Raw genomic sequence first — 23,672 nt, 5'->3', positions numbered from 1 at the left:
GAGTTACCTTCAGTGCTTCCTGATTGCCTCAAGGAAACACACGGGAGGAACGGGGCCCTTCCGTGGAGGCACTTTGGGGCACAGGGACCTCTGCATGGGACCTACTGGGTAAGTAGGCCAGTACCTTAGGTAGGCCTCAGTGACCAAGGCTCTCTGGCTCATGCCTAGCTGTGTACAGTGTGCAAAGCGCACTGTTCCTCAGGCTGGGCCCACAGCCTATCTTTGGCTTCTGTGAGAGTGCTGTCCCGAATCTCCTCTTGGAGCCAGTCGTCAGCACGGTGTCTCTTGGCACTGCGGTTCTCTTTCAGTCGAGGGGGCCGTTCGACTGCCAAAGAGAGTCTGCGCAGCGCTTCTTTCGCGAGGCTCTTGGACGACTGGGGCCCTCCACCTAGTCAACCCAGAGAGCAGTACGTTGCCCCGGCAGCGAATGTGAAAGGTATTGCCAGCACAGTTTTCGCTTTGCAGAACACGCAGCCTTGGCCCACAACGACAATCTTGCCGTGAAGAGACGTAGGCCCGCTAGTGCCGTTCAGGCAGCTTGGAAGCCAAGCGCAAGGCGCCTCCAAACCGGGAGAAAGCGTACCCTCCCATCCGCGTCCCACTTTCCAGCTGAATGACGCAGCAGGTTTCTCTGAAGCTTCTGCCGAGCTATCTAGCACAAGTGAGAGAGTGCCTGCCTCTGCTGAGACAGGTTTTGACGCGGGGATGGCTGGACATGCGGAAGAGCGTTCCCCAGGCCGTGCAACGTTTAGGCTTTGGTGATTCTGGACGGTCTCAAAGGTCCAGAACTGTCCCGGGGAAAGCCGTCCCTGTTTCTCTTTCTCCAGCTGGAAGTAAACATCTGGGAACCGACTGCCGTACGCAGACGTCCTGGGGGAGCCCCCTGGTTTCATTTGTGACCCACGTTGGTGCTTCACAGAGGAGCCCAAATTCCTCCTTGGGGGCACAGCAGCACGGAATGTAAGGCTGTTTACAACTGCGTGCCCTGAGGCCGTTGGAAAGCCGCACAAACGAGAGCTTTCAAGGGAACAGGGCAGCGCTGCGCCATCATCGTTGCACGTTCATGGAGCTTACTCAAACGAATGCATTTCCTTCCTGCGGCTCAAACACAACAGAGGAGTTGGAGGGCATACAGTGCCCTTTGACAGTTGTTACCACGAACGTGAGTGCACAGTGTCTCGTGAAATAAATCCCTTACAGTGTTGAAGCATTCCCTTAAGGCATGCTTCTTCGCTCCTATGGCACTCCGAGGTGTTACTAACGGGGGAAATCTGGACTTTTCCTTGAGGCCGTGGGGGGGCTCACGATTCTTTTGTCGGCGAGCTGCAGAGTGCTCTTGCTGAAGCTCCCAGCAAGGAACTCAGAGCAGCAGGCCTCACACGAGGGCACTCAGACTGCTTCCGTCACGAGTAAACTCAGACTTCTTATGTGAGGCCTTCAGGCAGCAAAGAGAAGGTGGGCGCGAGGAGTGTGCTTCAGGCAGCTTAGGACCCGCAACTGTCCCGTCTACCACGGAGGGGAATAAGGTTTGCCCAGGGTCGCCCAGTTTCAACCCTGAGCTCGCGGAGTTACCTTCAGTGCTTCCTGATTGCCTCAAGGAAACACACGGGAGGAACGGGGCCCTTCCGTGGAGGCACTTTGGGGCACAGGGACCTCTGCATGGGACCTACTGGGTAAGTAGGCCAGTACCTTAGGTAGGCCTCAGTGACCAAGGCTCTCTGGCTCATGCCTAGCTGTGTACAGTGTGCAAAGCGCACTGTTCCTCAGGCTGGGCCCACAGCCTATCTTTGGCTTCTGTGAGAGTGCTGTCCCGAATCTCCTCTTGGAGCCAGTCGTCAGCACGGTGTCTCTTGGCACTGCGGTTCTCTTTCAGTCGAGGGGGCCGTTCGACTGCCAAAGAGAGTCTGCGCAGCGCTTCTTTCGCGAGGCTCTTGGACGACTGGGGCCCTCCACCTAGTCAACCCAGAGAGCAGTACGTTGCCCCGGCAGCGAATGTGAAAGGTATTGCCAGCACAGTTTTCGCTTTGCAGAACACGCAGCCTTGGCCCACAACGACAATCTTGCCGTGAAGAGACGTAGGCCCGCTAGTGCCGTTCAGGCAGCTTGGAAGCCAAGCGCAAGGCGCCTCCAAACCGGGAGAAAGCGTACCCTCCCATCCGCGTCCCACTTTCCAGCTGAATGACGCAGCAGGTTTCTCTGAAGCTTCTGCCGAGCTATCTAGCACAAGTGAGAGAGTGCCTGCCTCTGCTGAGACAGGTTTTGACGCGGGGATGGCTGGACATGCGGAAGAGCGTTCCCCAGGCCGTGCAACGTTTAGGCTTTGGTGATTCTGGACGGTCTCAAAGGTCCAGAACTGTCCCGGGGAAAGCCGTCCCTGTTTCTCTTTCTCCAGCTGGAAGTAAACATCTGGGAACCGACTGCCGTACGCAGACGTCCTGGGGGAGCCCCCTGGTTTCATTTGTGACCCACGTTGGTGCTTCACAGAGGAGCCCAAATTCCTCCTTGGGGGCACAGCAGCACGGAATGTAAGGCTGTTTACAACTGCGTACCCTGAGGCCGTTGGAAAGCCGCACAAACGAGAGCTTTCAAGGGAACAGGGCAGCGCTGCGCCATCATCGTTGCACGTTCATGGAGCTTACTCAAACGAATGCATTTCCTTCCTGTGGCTCAAACACAACAGAGGAGTTGGAAGGCATACAGTGCCCTTTGACAGTTGTTACCACGAACGTGAGTGCACAGTGTCTCGTGAAATAAATCCCTTACAGTGTTGAAGCATTCCCTTAAGGCATGCTTCTTCGCTCCTATGGCACTCCGAGGTGTTACTAACGGGGGAAATCTGGACTTTTCCTTGAGGCCGTGGGGGGGCTCACGATTCTTTTGTCGGCGAGCTGCAGAGTGCTCTTGCTGAAGCTCCCAGCAAGGAACTCAGAGCAGCAGGCCTCACACGAGGGCACTCAGACTGCTTCCGTCACGAGTAAACTCAGACTTCTTATGTGAGGCCTTCAGGCAGCAAAGAGAAGGTGGGCGCGAGGAGTGTGCTTCAGGCAGCTTAGGACCCGCAACTGTCCCGTCTACCACGGAGGGGAATAAGGTTTGCCCAGGGTCGCCCAGTTTCAACCCTGAGCTCGCGGAGTTACCTTCAGTGGTTCCTGATTGCCTCAAGGAAACACACGGGAGGAACGGGGCCCTTCCGTGGAGGCACTTTGGGGCACAGGGACCTCTGCATGGGACCTACTGGGTAAGTAGGCCAGTACCTTAGGTAGGCCTCAGTGACCAAGGCTCTCTGGCTCATGCCTAGCTGTGTACAGTGTGCAAAGCGCACTGTTCCTCAGGCTGGGCCCACAGCCTATCTTTGGCTTCTGTGAGAGTGCTGTCCCGAATCTCCTCTTGGAGCCAGTCGTCAGCACGGTGTCTCTTGGCACTGCGGTTCTCTTTCAGTCGAGGGGGCCGTTCGACTGCCAAAGAGAGTCTGCGCAGCGCTTCTTTCGCGAGGCTCTTGGACGACTGGGGCCCTCCACCTAGTCAACCCAGAGAGCAGTACGTTGCCCCGGCAGCGAATGTGAAAGGTATTGCCAGCACAGTTTTCGCTTTGCAGAACACGCAGCCTTGGCCCACAACGACAATCTTGCCGTGAAGAGACGTAGGCCCGCTAGTGCCGTTCAGGCAGCTTGGAAGCCAAGCGCAAGGCGCCTCCAAACCGGGAGAAAGCGTACCCTCCCATCCGCGTCCCACTTTCCAGCTGAATGACGCAGCAGGTTTCTCTGAAGCTTCTGCCGAGCTATCTAGCACAAGTGAGAGAGTGCCTGCCTCTGCTGAGACAGGTTTTGACGCGGGGATGGCTGGACATGCGGAAGAGCGTTCCCCAGGCCGTGCAACGTTTAGGCTTTGGTGATTCTGGACGGTCTCAAAGGTCCAGAACTGTCCCGGGGAAAGCCGTCCCTGTTTCTCTTTCTCCAGCTGGAAGTAAACATCTGGGAACCGACTGCCGTACGCAGACGTCCTGGGGGAGCCCCCTGGTTTCATTTGTGACCCACGTTGGTGCTTCACAGAGGAGCCCAAATTCCTCCTTGGGGGCACAGCAGCACGGAATGTAAGGCTGTTTACAACTGCGTACCCTGAGGCCGTTGGAAAGCCGCACAAACGAGAGCTTTCAAGGGAACAGGGCAGCGCTGCGCCATCATCGTTGCACGTTCATGGAGCTTACTCAAACGAATGCATTTCCTTCCTGTGGCTCAAACACAACAGAGGAGTTGGAAGGCATACAGTGCCCTTTGACAGTTGTTACCACGAACGTGAGTGCACAGTGTCTCGTGAAATAAATCCCTTACAGTGTTGAAGCATTCCCTTAAGGCATGCTTCTTCGCTCCTATGGCACTCCGAGGTGTTACTAACGGGGGAAATCTGGACTTTTCCTTGAGGCCGTGGGGGGGCTCACGATTCCTTTGTCGGCGAGCTGCAGAGTGCTCTTGCTGAAGCTCCCAGCAAGGAACTCAGAGCAGCAGGCCTCACACGAGGGCACTCAGACTGCTTCCGTCACGAGTAAACTCAGACTTCTTATGTGAGGCCTTCAGGCAGCAAAGAGAAGGTGGGCGCGAGGAGTGTGCTTCAGGCAGCTTAGGACCCGCAACTGTCCCGTCTACCACGGAGGGGAATAAGGTTTGCCCAGGGTCGCCCAGTTTCAACCCTGAGCTCGCGGAGTTACCTTCAGTGGTTCCTGATTGCCTCAAGGAAACACACGGGAGGAACGGGGCCCTTCCGTGGAGGCACTTTGGGGCACAGGGACCTCTGCATGGGACCTACTGGGTAAGTAGGCCAGTACCTTAGGTAGGCCTCAGTGACCAAGGCTCTCTGGCTCATGCCTAGCTGTGTACAGTGTGCAAAGCGCACTGTTCCTCAGGCTGGGCCCACAGCCTATCTTTGGCTTCTGTGAGAGTGCTGTCCCGAATCTCCTCTTGGAGCCAGTCGTCAGCACGGTGTCTCTTGGCACTGCGGTTCTCTTTCAGTCGAGGGGGCCGTTCGACTGCCAAAGAGAGTCTGCGCAGCGCTTCTTTCGCGAGGCTCTTGGACGACTGGGGCACTCCACCTAGTCAACCCAGAGAGCAGTACGTTGCCCCGGCAGCGAATGTGAAAGGTATTGCCAGCACAGTTTTCGCTTTGCAGAACACGCAGCCTTGGCCCACAACGACAATCTTGCCGTGAAGAGACGTAGGCCCGCTAGTGCCGTTCAGGCAGCTTGGAAGCCAAGCGCAAGGCGCCTCCAAACCGGGAGAAAGCGTACCCTCCCATCCGCGTCCCACTTTCCAGCTGAATGACGCAGCAGGTTTCTCTGAAGCTTCTGCCGAGCTATCTAGCACAAGTGAGAGAGTGCCTGCCTCTGCTGAGACAGGTTTTGAAGCGGGGATGGCTGGACATGCGGAAGAGCGTTCCCCAGGCCGTGCAACGTTTAGGCTTTGGTGATTCTGGACGGTCTCAAAGGTCCAGAACTGTCCCGGGGAAAGCCGTCCCTGTTTCTCTTTCTCCAGCTGGAAGTAAACATCTGGGAACCGACTGCCGTACGCAGACGTCCTGGGGGAGCCCCCTGGTTTCATTTGTGACCCACGTTGGTGCTTCACAGAGGAGCCCAAATTCCTCCTTGGGGGCACAGCAGCACGGAATGTAAGGCTGTTTACAACTGCGTACCCTGAGGCCGTTGGAAAGCCGCACAAACGAGAGCTTTCAAGGGAACAGGGCAGCGCTGCACCATCATCGTTGCACGTTCATGGAGCTTACTCAAACGAATGCATTTCCTTCCTGTGGCTCAAACACAACAGAGGAGTTGGAAGGCATACAGTGCCCTTTGACAGTTGTTACCACGAACGTGAGTGCACAGTGTCTCGTGAAATAAATCCCTTACAGTGTTGAAGCATTCCCTTAAGGCATGCTTCTTCGCTCCTATGGCACTCCGAGGTGTTACTAACGGGGGAAATCTGGACTTTTCCTTGAGGCCGTGGGGGGGCTCACGATTCCTTTGTCGGCGAGCTGCAGAGTGCTCTTGCTGAAGCTCCCAGCAAGGAACTCAGAGCAGCAGGCCTCACACGAGGGCACTCAGACTGCTTCCGTCACGAGTAAACTCAGACTTCTTATGTGAGGCCTTCAGGCAGCAAAGAGAAGGTGGGCGCGAGGAGTGTGCTTCAGGCAGCTTAGGACCCGCAACCGTCCCGTCTACCACGGAGGGGAATAAGGTTTGCCCAGGGTCGCCCAGTTTCAACCCTGAGCTCGCGGAGTTACCTTCAGTGGTTCCTGATTGCCTCAAGGAAACACACGGGAGGAACGGGGCCCTTCCGTGGAGGCACTTTGGGGCACAGGGACCTCTGCATGGGACCTACTGGGTAAGTAGGCCAGTACCTTAGGCAGGCCTCAGTGACCAAGGCTCTCTGGCTCATGCCTAGCTGTGTACAGTGTGCAAAGCGCACTGTTCCTCAGGCTGGGCCCACAGCCTATCTTTGGCTTCTGTGAGAGTGCTGTCCCGAATCTCCTCTTGGAGCCAGTCGTCAGCACGGTGTCTCTTGGCACTGCGGTTCTCTTTCAGTCAAGGGGGCCGTTCGACTGCCAAAGAGAGTCTGCGCAGCGCTTCTTTCGCGAGGCTCTTGGACGACTGGGGCCCTCCACCTAGTCAACCCAGAGAGCAGTACGTTGCCCCGGCAGCGAATGTGAAAGGTATTGCCAGCACAGTTTTCGCTTTGCAGAACACGCAGCCTTGGCCCACAACGACAATCTTGCCGTGAAGAGACGTAGGCCCGCTAGTGCCGTTCAGGCAGCTTGGAAGCCAAGCGCAAGGCGCCTCCAAACCGGGAGAAAGCGTACCCTCCCATCCGCGTCCCACTGTCCAGCTGAATGACGCAGCAGGTTTCTCTGAAGCTTCTGCCGAGCTATCTAGCACAAGTGAGAGAGTGCCTGCCTCTGCTGAGACAGGTTTTGACGCGGGGATGGCTGGACATGCGGAAGAGCGTTCCCCAGGCCGTGCAACGTTTAGGCTTTGGTGATTCTGGACGGTCTCAAAGGTCCAGAACTGTCCCGGGGAAAGCCGTCCCTGTTTTTCTTTCTCCAGCTGGAAGTAAACATCTGGGAACCGACTGCCGTACGCAGACGTCCTGGGGGAGCCCCCTGGTTTCATTTGTGACCCACGTTGGTGCTTCACAGAGGAGCCCAAATTCCTCCTTGGGGGCACAGCAGCACGGAATGTAAGGCTGTTTACAACTGCGTACCCTGAGGCCGTTGGAAAGCCGCACAAACGAGAGCTTTCAAGGGAACAGGGCAGCGCTGCGCCATCATCGTTGCACGTTCAGGGAGCTTACTCAAACGAATGCATTTCCTTCCTGTGGCTCAAACACAACAGAGGAGTTGGAAGGCATACAGTGCCCTTTGACAGTTGTTACCACGAACGTGAGTGCACAGTGTCTCGTGAAATAAATCCCTTACAGTGTTGAAGCATTCCCTTAAGGCATGCTTCTTCGCTCCTATGGCACTCCGAGGTGTTACTAACGGGGGAAATCTGGACTTTTCCTTGAGGCCATGGGGGGGCTCACGATTCTTTTGTCGGCGAGCTGCAGAGTGCTCTTGCTGAAGCTCCCAGCAAGGAACTCAGAGCAGCAGGCCTCACACGAGGGCACTCAGACTGCTTCCGTCACGAGTAAACTCAGACTTCTTATGTGAGGCCTTCAGGCAGCAAAGAGAAGGTGGGCGCGAGGAGTGTGCTTCAGGCAGTTTAGGACCCGCAACCGTCCCGTCTACCACGGAGGGGAATAAGGTTTGCCCAGGGTCGCCCAGTTTCAACCCTGAGCTCGCGGAGTTACCTTCAGTGGTTCCTGATTGCCTCAAGGAAACACACGGGAGGAACGGGGCCCTTCCGTGGAGGCACTTTGGGGCACAGGGACCTCTGCATGGGACCTACTGGGTAAGTAGGCCTGTACCTTAGGTAGGCCTCAGTGACCAAGGCTCTCTGGCTCATGCCTAGCTGTGTACAGTGTGCAAAGCGCACTGTTCCTCAGGCTGGGCCCACAGCCTATCTTTGGCTTCCGTGAGAGTGCTATCCCGAATCTCCTCTTGGAGCCAGTCGTCAGCACGGTGTCTCTTGGCACTGCGGTTCTCTTTCAGTCAAGGGGGCCGTTCGACTGCCAAAGAGAGTCTGCGCAGCGCTTCTTTCGCGAGGCTCTTGGACGACTGGGGCACTCCACCTAGTCAACCCAGAGAGCAGTACGTTGCCCCGGCAGCGAATGTGAAAGGTATTGCCAGCACAGTTTTCGCTTTGCAGAACACGCAGCCTTGGCCCACAACGACAATCTTGCCGTGAAGAGACGTAGGCCCGCTAGTGCCGTTCAGGCAGCTTGGAAGCCAAGCGCAAGGCGCCTCCAAACCGGGAGAAAGCGTACCCTCCCATCCGCGTCCCACTGTCCAGCTGAATGACGCAGCAGGTTTCTCTGAAGCTTCTGCCGAGCTATCTAGCACAAGTGAGAGAGTGCCTGCCTCTGCTGAGACAGGTTTTGACGCGGGGATGTCTGGACATGCGGAAGAGCGTTCCCCAGGCCGTGCAACGTTTAGGCTTTGGTGATTCTGGACGGTCTCAAAGGTCCAGAACTGTCCCGGGGAAAGCTGTCCCTGTTTTTCTTTCTCCAGCTGGAAGTAAACATCTGGGAACCGACTGCCGTACGCAGACGTCCTGGGGGAGCCCCCTGGTTTCATTTGTGACCCACGTTGGTGCTTCACAGAGGAGCCCAAATTCCTCCTTGGGGGCACAGCAGCACGGAATGTAAGGCTGTTTACAACTGCGTACCCTGAGGCCGTTGGAAAGCCGCACAAACGAGAGCTTTCAAGGGAACAGGGCAGCGCTGCGCCATCATCGTTGCACGTTCAGGGAGCTTACTCAAACGAATGCATTTCCTTCCTGTGGCTCAAACACAACAGAGGAGTTGGAAGGCATACAGTGCCCTTTGACAGTTGTTACCACGAACGTGAGTGCACAGTGTCTCGTGAAATAAATCCCTTACAGTGTTGAAGCATTCCCTTAAGGCATGCTTCTTCGCTCCTATGGCACTCCGAGGTGTTACTAACGGGGGAAATCTGGACTTTTCCTTGAGGCCATGGGGGGGCTCACGATTCTTTGGTCGGCGAGCTGCAGAGTGCTCTTGCTGAAGCTCCCAGCAAGGAACTCAGAGCAGCAGGCCTCACACGAGGGCACTCAGACTGCTTCCGTCACGAGTAAACTCAGACTTCTTATGTGAGGCCTTCAGGCAGCAAAGAGAAGGTGGGCGTGAGGAGTGTGCTTCAGGCAGCTTAGGACCCGCAACCGTCCCGTCTACCACGGAGGGGAATAAGGTTTGCCCAGGGTCGCCCAGTTTCAACCCTGAGCTCGCGGAGTTACCTTCAGTGGTTCCTGATTGCCTCAAGGAAACACACGGGAGGAACGGGGCCCTTCCGTGGAGGCACTTTGGGGCACAGGGACCTCTGCATGGGACCTACTGGGTAAGTAGGCCAGTACCTTAGGTAGGCCTCAGTGACCAAGGCTCTCTGGCTCATGCCTAGCTGTGTACAGTGTGCAAAGCGCACTGTTCCTCAGGCTGGGCCCACAGCCTATCTTTGGCTTCCGTGAGAGTGCTATCCCGAATCTCCTCTTGGAGCCAGTCGTCAGCACGGTGTCTCTTGGCACTGCGGTTCTCTTTCAGTCAAGGGGGCCGTTCGACTGCCAAAGAGAGTCTGCGCAGCGCTTCTTTCGCGAGGCTCTTGGACGACTGGGGCACTCCACCTAGTCAACCCAGAGAGCAGTACGTTGCCCCGGCAGCGAATGTGAAAGGTATTGCCAGCACAGTTTTCGCTTTGCAGAACACGCAGCCTTGGCCCACAACGACAATCTTGCCGTGAAGAGACGTAGGCCCGCTAGTGCCGTTCAGGCAGCTTGGAAGCCAAGCGCAAGGCGCCTCCAAACCGGGAGAAAGCGTACCCTCCCATCCGCGTCCCACTTTCCAGCTGAATGACGCAGCAGGTTTCTCTGAAGCTTCTGCCGAGCTATCTAGCACAAGTGAGAGAGTGCCTGCCTCTGCTGAGACAGGTTTTGACGCGGGGATGGCTGGACATGCGGAAGAGCGTTCCCCAGGCCGTGCAACGTTTAGGCTTTGGTGATTCTGGACGGTCTCAAAGGTCCAGAACTGTCCCGGGGAAAGCTGTCCCTGTTTTTCTTTCTCCAGCTGGAAGTAAACATCTGGGAACCGACTGCCGTAGGCAGACGTCCTGGGGGAGCCCCCTGGTTTCATTTGTGACGCACGTTGGTGCTTCACAGAGGAGCCCAAATTCCTCCTTGGGGGCACAGCAGCACGGAATGTAAGGCTGTTTACAACTGCGTACCCTGAGGCCGTTGGAAAGCCGCACAAACGAGAGCTTTCAAGGGAACAGGGCAGCGCTGCGCCATCATCGTTGCACGTTCATGGAGCTTACTCAAACGAATGCATTTCCTTCCTGTGGCTCAAACACAGCAGAGGAGTTGGAAGGCATACAGTGCCCTTTGACAGTTGTTACCACGAACGTGAGTGCACAGTGTCTCGTGAAATAAATCCCTTACAGTGTTGAAGCATTCCCTTAAGGCATGCTTCTTCGCTCCTATGGCACTCCGAGGTGTTACTAACGGGGGAAATCTGGACTTTTCCTTGAGGCCGTGGGGGGGCTCACGATTCTTTTGTCGGCGAGCTGCAGAGTGCTCTTGCTGAAGCTCCCAGCAAGGAACTCAGAGCAGCAGGCCTCACACGAGGGCACTCAGACTGCTTCCGTCACGAGTAAACTCAGACTTCTTATGGGAGGCCTTCAGGCAGCAAAGAGAAGGTGGGCGCGAGGAGTGTGCTTCAGGCAGCTTAGGACCCGCAACCGTCCCGTCTACCACGGAGGGGAATAAGGTTTGCCCAGGGTCGCCCAGTTTCAACCCTGAGCTCGCGGAGTTACCTTCAGTGGTTCCTGATTGCCTCAAGGAAACACACGGGAGGAACGGGGCCCTTCCGTGGAGGCACTTTGGGGCACAGGGACCTCTGCATGGGACCTACTGGGTAAGTAGGCCTGTACCTTAGGTAGGCCTCAGTGACCAAGGCTCTCTGGCTCATGCCTAGCTGTGTACAGTGTGCAAAGCGCACTGTTCCTCAGGCTGGGCCCACAGCCTATCTTTGGCTTCCGTGAGAGTGCTATCCCGAATCTCCTCTTGGAGCCAGTCGTCAGCACGGTGTCTCTTGGCACTGCGGTTCTCTTTCAGTCAAGGGGGCCGTTCGACTGCCAAAGAGAGTCTGCGCAGCGCTTCTTTCGCGAGGCTCTTGGACGACTGGGGCACTCCACCTAGTCAACCCAGAGAGCAGTACGTTGCCCCGGCAGCGAATGTGAAAGGTATTGCCAGCACAGTTTTCGCTTTGCAGAACACGCAGCCTTGGCCCACAACGACAATCTTGCCGTGAAGAGACGTAGGCCCGCTAGTGCCGTTCAGGCAGCTTGGAAGCCAAGCGCAAGGCGCCTCCAAACCGGGAGAAAGCGTACCCTCCCATCCGCGTCCCACTGTCCAGCTGAATGACGCAGCAGGTTTCTCTGAAGCTTCTGCCGAGCTATCTAGCACAAGTGAGAGAGTGCCTGCCTCTGCTGAGACAGGTTTTGACGCGGGGATGTCTGGACATGCGGAAGAGCGTTCCCCAGGCCGTGCAACGTTTAGGCTTTGGTGATTCTGGACGGTCTCAAAGGTCCAGAACTGTCCCGGGGAAAGCTGTCCTTGTTTTTCTTTCTCCAGCTGGAAGTAAACATCTGGGAACCGACTGCCGTACGCAGACGTCCTGGGGGAGCCCCCTGGTTTCATTTGTGACCCACGTTGGTGCTTCACAGAGGAGCCCAAATTCCTCCTTGGGGGCACAGCAGCACGGAATGTAAGGCTGTTTACAACTGCGTACCCTGAGGCCGTTGGAAAGCCGCACAAACGAGAGCTTTCAAGGGAACAGGGCAGCGCTGCGCCATCATCGTTGCACGTTCAGGGAGCTTACTCAAACGAATGCATTTCCTTCCTGTGGCTCAAACACAACAGAGGAGTTGGAAGGCATACAGTGCCCTTTGACAGTTGTTACCACGAACGTGAGTGCACAGTGTCTCGTGAAATAAATCCCTTACAGTGTTGAAGCATTCCCTTAAGGCATGCTTCTTCGCTCCTATGGCACTCCGAGGTGTTACTAACGGGGGAAATCTGGACTTTTCCTTGAGGCCATGGGGGGGCTCACGATTCTTTTGTCGGCGAGCTGCAGAGTGCTCTTGCTGAAGCTCCCAGCAAGGAACTCAGAGCAGCAGGCCTCACACGAGGGCACTCAGACTGCTTCCGTCACGAGTAAACTCAGACTTCTTATGTGAGGCCTTCAGGCAGCAAAGAGAAGGTGGGCGTGAGGAGTGTGCTTCAGGCAGCTTAGGACCCGCAACCGTCCCGTCTACCACGGAGGGGAATAAGGTTTGCCCAGGGTCGCCCAGTTTCAACCCTGAGCTCGCGGAGTTACCTTCAGTGGTTCCTGATTGCCTCAAGGAAACACACGGGAGGAACGGGGCCCTTCCGTGGAGGCACTTTGGGGCACAGGGACCTCTGCATGGGACCTACTGGGTAAGTAGGCCAGTACCTTAGGTAGGCCTCAGTGACCAAGGCTCTCTGGCTCATGCCTAGCTGTGTACAGTGTGCAAAGCGCACTGTTCCTCAGGCTGGGCCCACAGCCTATCTTTGGCTTCCGTGAGAGTGCTATCCCGAATCTCCTCTTGGAGCCAGTCGTCAGCACGGTGTCTCTTGGCACTGCGGTTCTCTTTCAGTCAAGGGGGCCGTTCGACTGCCAAAGAGAGTCTGCACAGCGCTTCTTTCGCGAGGCTCTTGGACGACGGGGGCACTCCACCTAGTCAACCCAGAGAGCAGTACGTTGCCCCGGCAGCGAATGTGAAAGGTATTGCCAGCACAGTTTTCGCTTTGCAGAACACGCAGCCTTGGCCCACAACGACAATCTTGCCGTGAAGAGACGTAGGCCCGCTAGTGCCGTTCAGGCAGCTTGGAAGCCAAGCGCAAGGCGCCTCCAAACCGGGAGAAAGCGTACCCTCCCATCCGCGTCCCACTGTCCAGCTGAATGACGCAGCAGGTTTCTCTGAAGCTTCTGCCGAGCTATCTAGCACAAGTGAGAGAGTGCCTGCCTCTGCTGAGACAGGTTTTGACGCGGGGATGGCTGGACATGCGGAAGAGCGTTCCCCAGGCCGTGCAACGTTTAGGCTTTGGTGATTCTGGACGGTCTCAAAGGTCCAGAACTGTCCCGGGGAAAGCTGTCCCTGTTTTTCTTTCTCCAGCTGGAAGTACACATCTGGGAACCGACTGCCGTACGCAGACGTCCTGGGGGAGCCCCCTGGTTTCATTTGTGACCCACGTTGGTGCTTCACAGAGGAGCCCAAATTCCTCCTTGGGGGCACAGCAGCACGGAATGTAAGGCTGTTTACAACTGCGTACCCTGAGGCCGTTGGAAAGCCGCACAAACGAGAGCTTTCAAGGGAACAGGGCAGCGCTGCGCCATCATCGTTGCACGTTCATGGAGCTTACTCAAACGAATGCATTTCCTTCCTGTGGCTCAAACACAACAGAGGAGTTGGAAGACATACAGTGCCCTTTGACAGTTGTTACCACGAACGTGAGTGCACAGTGTCTCGTGAAATAAATCCCTTACAGTGTTGAAGCATTCCCTTAAGGCATGCTTCTTCGCTCCTATGGCACTCCGAGGTGTTACTAACGGGGGAAATCTGGACTTTTCCTTGAGGCCGTGGGGGGGCTCACGATTCTTTTGTCGGCGAGCTGCAGAGTGCTCTTGCTGAAGCTCCCAGCAAGGAACTCAGAGCAGCAGGCCTCACACGAGGGCACTCAGACTGCTTCCGTCACGAGTAAACTCAGACTTCTTATGTGAGGCCTTCAGGCAGCAAAGAGAAGGTGGGCGCGAGGAGTGTGCTTCAGGCAGCTTAGGACCCGCAACCGTCCCGTCTACCACGGAGGGGAATAAGGTTTGCCCAGGGTCGCCCAGTTTCAACCCTGAGCTCGCGGAGTTACCTTCAGTGGTTCCTGATTGCCTCAAGGAAACACACGGGAGGAACGGGGCCCTTCCGTGGAGGCACTTTGGGGCACAGGGACCTCTGCATGGGACCTACTGGGTAAGTAGGCCAGTACCTTAGGTAGGCCTCAGTGACCAAGGCTCTCTGGCTCATGCCTAGCTGTGTACAGTGTGCAAAGCGCACTGTTCCTCAGGCTGGGCCCACAGCCTATCTTTGGCTTCTGTGAGAGTGCTGTCCCGATTCTCCTCTTGGAGCCAGTCGTCAGCACGGTGTCTCTTGGCACTGCGGTTCTCTTTCAGTCAAGGGGGGCGTTCGACTGCCAAAGAGAGTCTGCGCAGCGCTTCTTTCGCGAGGCTCTTGGACGACGGGGGCACTCCACCTAGTCAACCCAGAGAGCAGTACGTTGCCCCGGCAGCGAATGTGAAAGGTATTGCCAGCACAGTTTTCGCTTTGCAGAACACGCAGCCTTGGCCCACAACGACAATCTTGCCGTGAAGAGACGTAGGGCCGCTAGTGCCGTTCAGGCAGCTTGGAAGCCAAGCGCAAGGCGCCTCCAAACCGGGAGAAAGCGTACCCTCCCATCCGCGTCCCACTTTCCAGCTGAATGACGCAGCAGGTTTCTCTGAAGCTTCTGCCGAGCTATCTAGCACAAGTGAGAGAGTGCCTGCCTCTGCTGAGACAGGTTTTGACGCGGGGATGGCTGGACATGCGGAAGAGCGTTCCCCAGGCCGTGCAACGTTTAGGCTTTGGTGATTCTGGACGGTCTCAAAGGTCCAGAACTGTCCCGGGGAAAGCTGTCCCTGTTTTTCTTTCTCCAGCTGGAAGTACACATCTGGGAACCGACTGCCGTACGCAGACGTCCTGGGGGAGCCCCCTGGTTTCATTTGTGACCCACGTTGGTGCTTCACAGAGGAGCCCAAATTCCTCCTTGGGGGCACAGCAGCACGGAATGTAAGGCTGTTTACAACTGCGTACCCTGAGGCCGTTGGAAAGCCGCACAAACGAGAGCTTTCAAGGGAACAGGGCAGCGCTGCGCCATCATCGTTGCACGTTCATGGAGCTTACTCAAACGAATGCATTTCCTTCCTGTGGCTCAAACACAGCAGAGGAGTTGGAAGGCATAGAGTGCCCTTTGACAGTTGTTACCACGAACGTGAGTGCACAGTGTGTCGTGAAATAAATCCCTTACAGTGTTGAAGCATTCCCTTAAGGCATGCTTCTTCGCTCCTATGGCACTCCGAGGTGTTACTAACGGGGGAAATCTGGACTTTTCCTTGAGGCCGTGGGGGGGCTCACGATTCTTTTGTCGGCGAGCTGCAGAGTGCTCTTGCTGAAGCTCCCAGCAAGGAACTCAGAGCAGCAGGCCTCACACGAGGGCACTCAGACTGCTTCCGTCACGAGTAAACTCAGACTTCTTATGTGAGGCCTTCAGGCAGCAAAGAGAAGGTGGGCGCGAGGAGTGTGCTTCAGGCAGCTTAGGACCCGCAACCGTCCCGTCTACCACGGGGGGGAATAAGGTTTGCCCAGGGTCGCCCAGTTTCAACCCTGAGCTCGCGGAGTTACCTTCAGTGGTTCCTGATTGCCTCAAGGAAACACACGGGAGGAACGGGGCCCTTCCGTGGAGGCACTTTGGGGCACAGGGACCTCTGCATGGGACCTACTGGGTAAGTAGGCCAGTACCTTAGGTAGGCCTCAGTGACCAAGGCTCTCTGGCTCATGCCTAGCTGTGTACAGTGTGCAAAGCGCACTGTTCCTCAGGCTGGGCCCACAGCCTATCTTTGGCTTCCGTGAGAGTGCTGTCCCGAATCTCCTCTTGGAGCCAGTCGTCAGCACGGTGTCTCTTGGCACTGCGGTTCTCTTTCAGTCGAGGGGGCCGTTCGACTGCCAAAGAGAGTCTGCGCAGCGCTTCTTTCGCGAGGCTCTTGGACGACTGGGGCACTCCACCTAGTCAACCCAGAGAGCAGTACGTTGCCCCGGCAGCGAATGTGAAAGGTATTGCCAGCACAGTTTTCGCTTTGCAGAACACGCAGCCTTGGCCCACAACGACAATCTTGCCGTGAAGAGACGTAGGCCCGCTAGTGCCGTTCAGGCAGCTTGGAAGCCAAGCGCAAGGCGCCTCCAAACCGGGAGAAAGCGTTCCCTCCCATCCGCGTCCCACTTTCCAGCTGAATGACGCAGCAGGTTTCTCTGAAGCTTCTGCCGAGCTATCTAGCACAAGTGAGAGAGTGCCTGCCTCTGCTGAGACAGGTTTTGACGCGGGGATGGCTGGACATGCGGAAGAGCGTTCCCCAGGCCGTGCAACGTTTAGGCTTTGGTGATTCTGGACGGTCTCAAAGGTCCAGAACTGTCCCGGGGAAAGCCGTCCCTGTTTCTCTTTCTCCAGCTGGAAGTAAACATCTGGGAACCGACTGCCGTACGCAGACGTCCTGGGGGAGCCCCCTGGTTTCATTTGTGACCCACGTTGGTGCTTCACAGAGGAGCCCAAATTCCTCCTTGGGGGCACAGCAGCACGGAATGTAAGGCTGTTTACAACTGCGTACCCTGAGGCCGTTGGAAAGCCGCACAAACGAGAGCTTTCAAGGGAACAGGGCAGCGCTGCGCCATCATCGTTGCACGTACATGGAGCTTACTCAAACGAATGCATTTCCTTCCTGTGGCTCAAACACAGCAGAGGAGTTGGAAGGCATACAGTGCCCTTTGACAGTTGTTACCACGAACGTGAGTGCACAGTGTCTCGTGAAATAAATCCCTTACAGTGTTGAAGCATTCCCTTAAGGCATGCTTCTTCGCTCCTATGGCACTCCGAGGTGTTACTAACGGGGGAAATCTGGACTTTTCCTTGAGGCCATGGGGGGGCTCACGATTCTTTTGTCGGCGAGCTGCAGAGTGCTCTTGCTGAAGCTCCCAGCAAGGAACTCAGAGCAGCAGGCCTCACACGAGGGCACTCAGACTGCTTCCGTCACGAGTAAACTCAGACTTCTTATGGGAGGCCTTCAGGCAGCAAAGAGAAGGTGGGCGCGAGGAGTGTGCTTCAGGCAGCTTAGGACCCGCAACCGTCCCGTCTACCACGGAGGGGAATAAGGTTTGCCCAGGGTCGCCCAGTTTCAACCCTGAGCTCGCGGAGTTACCTTCAGTGGTTCCTGATTGCCTCAAGGAAACACACGGGAGGAACGGGGCCCTTCCGTGGAGGCACTTTGGGGCACAGGGACCTCTGCATGGGACCTACTGGGTAAGTAGGCCAGTACCTTAGGTAGGCCTCAGTGACCAAGGCTCTCTGGCTCATGCCTAGCTGTGTACAGTGTGCAAAGCGCACTGTTCCTCAGGCTGGGCCCACAGCCTATCTTTGGCTTCCGTGAGAGTGCTGTCCCGAATCTCCTCTTGGAGCCAGTCGTCAGCACGGTGTCTCTTGGCACTGCGGTTCTCTTTCAGTCAAGGGGGCCGTTCGACTGCCAAAGAGAGTCTGCGCAGCGCTTCTTTCGCGAGGCTCTTGGACGACTGGGGCACTCCACCTAGTCAACCCAGAGAGCAGTACGTTGCCCCGGCAGCGAATGTGAAAGGTATTGCCAGCACAGTTTTCGCTTTGCAGAACACGCAGCCTTGGCCCACAACGACAATCTTGCCGTGAAGAGACGTAGGCCCGCTAGTGCCGTTCAGGCAGCTTGGAAGCCAAGCGCAAGGCGCCTCCAAACCGGGAGAAAGCGTACCCTCCCATCCGCGTCCCACTGTCCAGCTGAATGACGCAGCAGGTTTCTCTGAAGCTTCTGCCGAGCTATCTAGCACAAGTGAGAGAGTGCCTGCCTCTGCTGAGACAGGTTTTGACGCGGGGATGGCTGGACATGCGGAAGAGCGTTCCCCAGGCCGTGCAACGTTTAGGCTTTGGTGATTCTGGACGGTCTCAAAGGTCCAGAACTGTCCCGGGGAAAGCTGTCCCTGTTTTTCTTTCTCCAGCTGGAAGTAAACATCTGGGAACCGACTGCCGTACGCAGACGTCCTGGGGGAGCCCCCTGGTTTCATTTGTGACCCACGTTGGTGCTTCACAGAGGAGCCCAAATTCCTCCTTGGGGGCACAGCAGCACGGAATGTAAGGCTGTTTACAACTGCGTACCCTGAGGCCGTTGGAAAGCCGCACAAACGAGAGCTTTCAAGGGAACAGGGCAGCGCTGCGCCATCATCGTTGCACGTTCATGGAGCTTACTCAAACGAATGCATTTCCTTCCTGTGGCTCAAACACAGCAGAGGAGTTGGAAGGCATACAGTGCCCTTTGACAGTTGTTACCACGAACGTGAGTGCACAGTGTCTCGTGAAATAAATCCCTTACAGTGTTGAAGCATTCCCTTAAGGCATGCTTCTTCGCTCCTATGGCACTCCGAGGTGTTACTAACGGGGGAAATCTGGACTTTTCCTTGAGGCCGTGGGGGGGCTCACGATTCTTTTGTCGGCGAGCTGCAGAGTGCTCTTGCTGAAGCTCCCAGCAAGGAACTCAGAGCAGCAGGCCTCACACGAGGGCACTCAGACTGCTTCCGTCACGAGTAAACTCAGACTTCTTATGTGAGGCCTTCAGGCAGCAAAGAGAAGGTGGGCGCGAGGAGTGTGCTTCAGGCAGCTTAGGACCCGCAACCGTCCCGTCTACCACGGGGAGGAATAAGGTTTGCCCAGGGTCGCCCAGTTTCAACCCTGAGCTCGCGGAGTTACCTTCAGTGGTTCCTGATTGCCTCAAGGAAACACACGGGAGAAACGGGGCCCTTCCGTGGAGGCACTTTGGGGCACAGGGACCTCTGCATGGGACCTACTGGGTAAGTAGGCCAGTACCTTAGGCAGGCCTCAGTGACCAAGGCTCTCTGGCTCATGCCTAGCTGTGTACAGTGTGCAAAGCGCACTGTTCCTCAGGCTGGGCCCACAGCCTATCTTTGGCTTCTGTGAGAGTGCTGTCCCGAATCTCCTCTTGGAGCCAGTCGTCAGCACGGTGTCTCTTGGCACTGCGGTTCTCTTTCAGTCAAGGGGGCCGTTCGACTGCCAAAGAGAGTCTGCGCAGCGCTTCTTTCGCGAGGCTCTTGGACGACTGGGGCACTCCACCTAGTCAACCCAGAGAGCAGTACGTTGCCCCGGCAGCGAATGTGAAAGGTATTGCCAGCACAGTTTTCGCTTTGCAGAACACGCAGCCTTGGCCCACAACGACAATCTTGCCGTGAAGAGACGTAGGCCCGCTAGTGCCGTTCAGGCAGCTTGGAAGCCAAGCGCAAGGCGCCTCCAAACCGGGAGAAAGCGTACCCTCCCATCCGCGTCCCACTGTCCAGCTGAATGACGCAGCAGGTTTCTCTGAAGCTTCTGCCGAGCTATCTAGCACAAGTGAGAGAGTGCCTGCCTCTGCTGAGACAGGTTTTGACGCGGGGATGGCTGGACATGCGGAAGAGCGTTCCCCAGGCCGTGCAACGTTTAGGCTTTGGTGATTCTGGACGGTCTCAAAGGTCCAGAACTGTCCCGGGGAAAGCTGTCCCTGTTTTTCTTTCTCCAGCTGGAAGTAAACATCTGGGAACCGACTGCCGTACGCAGACGTCCTGGGGGAGCCCCCTGGTTTCATTTGTGACGCACGTTGGTGCTTCACAGAGGAGCCCAAATTCCTCCTTGGGGGCACAGCAGCACGGAATGTAAGGCTGTTTACAACTGCGTACCCTGAGGCCGTTGGAAAGCCGCACAAACGAGAGCTTTCAAGGGAACAGGGCAGCGCTGCGCCATCATCGTTGCACGTTCATGGAGCTTACTCAAACGAATGCATTTCCTTCCTGTGGCTCAAACACAGCAGAGGAGTTGGAAGGCATACAGTGCCCTTTGACAGTTGTTACCACGAACGTGAGTGCACAGTGTCTCGTGAAATAAATCCCTTACAGTGTTGAAGCATTCCCTTAAGGCATGCTTCTTCGCTCCTATGGCACTCCGAGGTGTTACTAACGGGGGAAATCTGGACTTTTCCTTGAGGCCGTGGGGGGGCTCACGATTCTTTTGTCGGCGAGCTGCAGAGTGCTCTTGCTGAAGCTCCCAGCAAGGAACTCAGAGCAGCAGGCCTCACACGAGGGCACTCAGACTGCTTCCGTCACGAGTAAACTCAGACTTCTTATGTGAGGCCTTCAGGCAGCAAAGAGAAGGTGGGCGCGAGGAGTGTGCTTCAGGCAGCTTAGGACCCGCAACCGTCCCGTCTACCACGGAGGGGAATAAGGTTTGCCCAGGGTCGCCCAGTTTCAACCCTGAGCTCGCGGAGTTACCTTCAGTGGTTCCTGATTGCCTCAAGGAAACACACGGGAGGAACGGGGCCCTTCCGTGGAGGCACTTTGGGGCACAGGGACCTCTGCATGGGACCTACTGGGTAAGTAGGCCAGTACCTTAGGTAGGCCTCAGTGACCAAGGCTCTCTGGCTCATGCCTAGCTGTGTACAGTGTGCAAAGCGCACTGTTCCTCAGGCTGGGCCCACAGCCTATCTTTGGCTTCCGTGAGAGTGCTGTCCCGAATCTCCTCTTGGAGCCAGTCGTCAGCACGGTGTCTCTTGGCACTGCGGTTCTCTTTCAGTCAAGGGGGCCGTTCGACTGCCAAAGAGAGTCTGCGCAGCGCTTCTTTCGCGAGGCTCTTGGACGACTGGGGCACTCCACCTAGTCAACCCAGAGAGCAGTACGTTGCCCCGGCAGCGAATGTGAAAGGTATTGCCAGCACAGTTTTCGCTTTGCAGAACACGCAGCCTTGGCCCACAACGACAATCTTGCCGTGAAGAGACGTAGGCCCGCTAGTGCCGTTCAGGCAGCTTGGAAGCCAAGCGCAAGGCGCCTCCAAACCGGGAGAAAGCGTACCCTCCCATCCGCGTCCCACTGTCCAGCTGAATGACGCAGCAGGTTTCTCTGAAGCTTCTGCCGAGCTATCTAGCACAAGTGAGAGAGTGCCTGCCTCTGCTGAGACAGGTTTTGACGCGGGGATGGCTGGACATGCGGAAGAGCGTTCCCCAGGCCGTGCAACGTTTAGGCTTTGGTGATTCTGGACGGTCTCAAAGGTCCAGAACTGTCCCGGGGAAAGCTGTCCCTGTTTTTCTTTCTCCAGCTGGAAGTAAACATCTGGGAACCGACTGCCGTACGCAGACGTCCTGGGGGAGCCCCCTGGTTTCATTTGTGACCCACGTTGGTGCTTCACAGAGGAGCCCAAATTCCTCCTTGGGGGCACAGCAGCACGGAATGTAAGGCTGTTTACAACTGCGTACCCTGAGGCCGTTGGAAAGCCGCACAAACGAGAGCTTTCAAGGGAACAGGGCAGCGCTGCGCCATCATCGTTGCACGTTCATGGAGCTTACTCAAACGAATGCATTTCCTTCCTGTGGCTCAAACACAGCAGAGGAGTTGGAAGGCATACAGTGCCCTTTGACAGTTGTTACCACGAACGTGAGTGCACAGTGTCTCGTGAAATAAATCCCTTACAGTGTTGAAGCATTCCCTTAAGGCATGCTTCTTCGCTCCTATGGCACTCCGAGGTGTTACTAACGGGGGAAATCTGGACTTTTCCTTGAGGCCGTGGGGGGGCTCACGATTCTTTTGTCGGCGAGCTGCAGAGTGCTCTTGCTGAAGCTCCCAGCAAGGAACTCAGAGCAGCAGGCCTCACACGAGGGCACTCAGACTGCTTCCGTCACGAGTAAACTCAGACTTCTTATGTGAGGCCTTCAGGCAGCAAAGAGAAGGTGGGCGCGAGGAGTGTGCTTCAGGCAGCTTAGGACCCGCAACCGTCCCGTCTACCACGGAGGGGAATAAGGTTTGCCCAGGGTCGCCCAGTTTCAACCCTGAGCTCGCGGAGTTACCTTCAGTGGTTCCTGATTGCCTCAAGGAAACACACGGGAGGAACGGGGCCCTTCCGTGGAGGCACTTTGGGGCACAGGGACCTCTGCATGGGACCTACTGGGTAAGTAGGCCAGTACCTTAGGTAGGCCTCAGTGACCAAGGCTCTCTGGCTCATGCCTAGCTGTGTACAGTGTGCAAAGCGCACTGTTCCTCAGGCTGGGCCCACAGCCTATCTTTGGCTTCTGTGAGAGTGCTGTCCCGAATCTCCTCTTGGAGCCAGTCGTCAGCACGGTGTCTCTTGGCACTGCGGTTCTCTTTCAGTCAAGGGGGCCGTTCGACTGCCAAAGAGAGTCTGCGCAGCGCTTCTTTCGCGAGGCTCTTGGACGACTGGGGCACTCCACCTAGTCAACCCAGAGAGCAGTACGTTGCCCCGGCAGCGAATGTGAAAGGTATTGCCAGCACAGTTTTCGCTTTGCAGAACACGCAGCCTTGGCCCACAACGACAATCTTGCCGTGAAGAGACGTAGGCCCGCTAGTGCCGTTCAGGCAGCTTGGAAGCCAAGCGCAAGGCGCCTCCAAACCGGGAGAAAGCGTACCCTCCCATCCGCGTCCCACTTTCCAGCTGAATGACGCAGCAGGTTTCTCTGAAGCTTCTGCCGAGCTATCTAGCACAAGTGAGAGAGTGCCTGCCTCTGCTGAGACAGGTTTTGACGCGGGGATGGCTGGACATGCGGAAGAGCGTTCCCCAGGCCGTGCAACGTTTAGGCTTTGGTGATTCTGGACGGTCTCAAAGGTCCAGAACTGTCCCGGGGAAAGCTGTCCCTGTTTTTCTTTCTCCAGCTGGAAGTACACATCTGGGAACCGACTGCCGTACGCAGACGTCCTGGGGGAGCCCCCTGGTTTCATTTGTGACCCACGTTGGTGCTTCACAGAGGAGCCCAAATTCCTCCTTGGGGGCACAGCAGCACGGAATGTAAGGCTGTTTACAACTGCGTACCCTGAGGCCGTTGGAAAGCCGCACAAACGAGAGCTTTCAAGGGAACAGGGCAGCGCTGCGCCATCATCGTTGCACGTTCATGGAGCTTACTCAAACGAATGCATTTCCTTCCTGTGGCTCAAACACAGCAGAGGAGTTGGAAGGCATACAGTGCCCTTTGACAGTTGTTACCACGAACGTGAGTGCACAGTGTCTCGTGAAATAAATCCCTTACAGTGTTGAAGCATTCCCTTAAGGCATGCTTCTTCGCTCCTATGGCACTCCGAGGTGTTACTAACGGGGGAAATCTGGACTTTTCCTTGAGGCCGTGGGGGGGGCTCACGATTCTTTTGTCGGCGAGCTGCAGAGTGCTCTTGCTGAAGCTCCCAGCAAGGAACTCAGAGCAGCAGGCCTCACACGAGGGCACTCAGACTGCTTCCGTCACGAGTAAACTCAGACTTCTTATGTGAGGCCTTCAGGCAGCAAAGAGAAGGTGGGCGCGAGGAGTGTGCTTCAGGCAGCTTAGGACCCGCAACCGTCCCGTCTACCACGGAGGGGAATAAGGTTTGCCCAGGGTCGCCCAGTTTCAACCCTGAGCTCGCGGAGTTACCTTCAGTGGTTCCTGATTGCCTCAAGGAAACACACGGGAGGAACGGGGCCCTTCCGTGGAGGCACTTTGGGGCACAGGGACCTCTGCATGGGACCTACTGGGTAAGTAGGCCAGTACCTTAGGTAGGCCTCAGTGACCAAGGCTCTCTGGCTCATGCCTAGCTGTGTACAGTGTGCAAAGCGCACTGTT

Source organism: Delphinapterus leucas, chromosome 15, assembly GCF_059928025.1.
Source record: "Delphinapterus leucas isolate spDelLeu-1000000601 "Yukka" chromosome 15, BTC_Dleu_Yukka2, whole genome shotgun sequence".
NCBI classification, from domain to species: domain Eukaryota; kingdom Metazoa; phylum Chordata; class Mammalia; order Artiodactyla; family Monodontidae; genus Delphinapterus; species Delphinapterus leucas.
The sequence above is the reverse complement of the archived record's forward strand: the minus strand, read 5'-3'. Positions refer to the sequence as shown.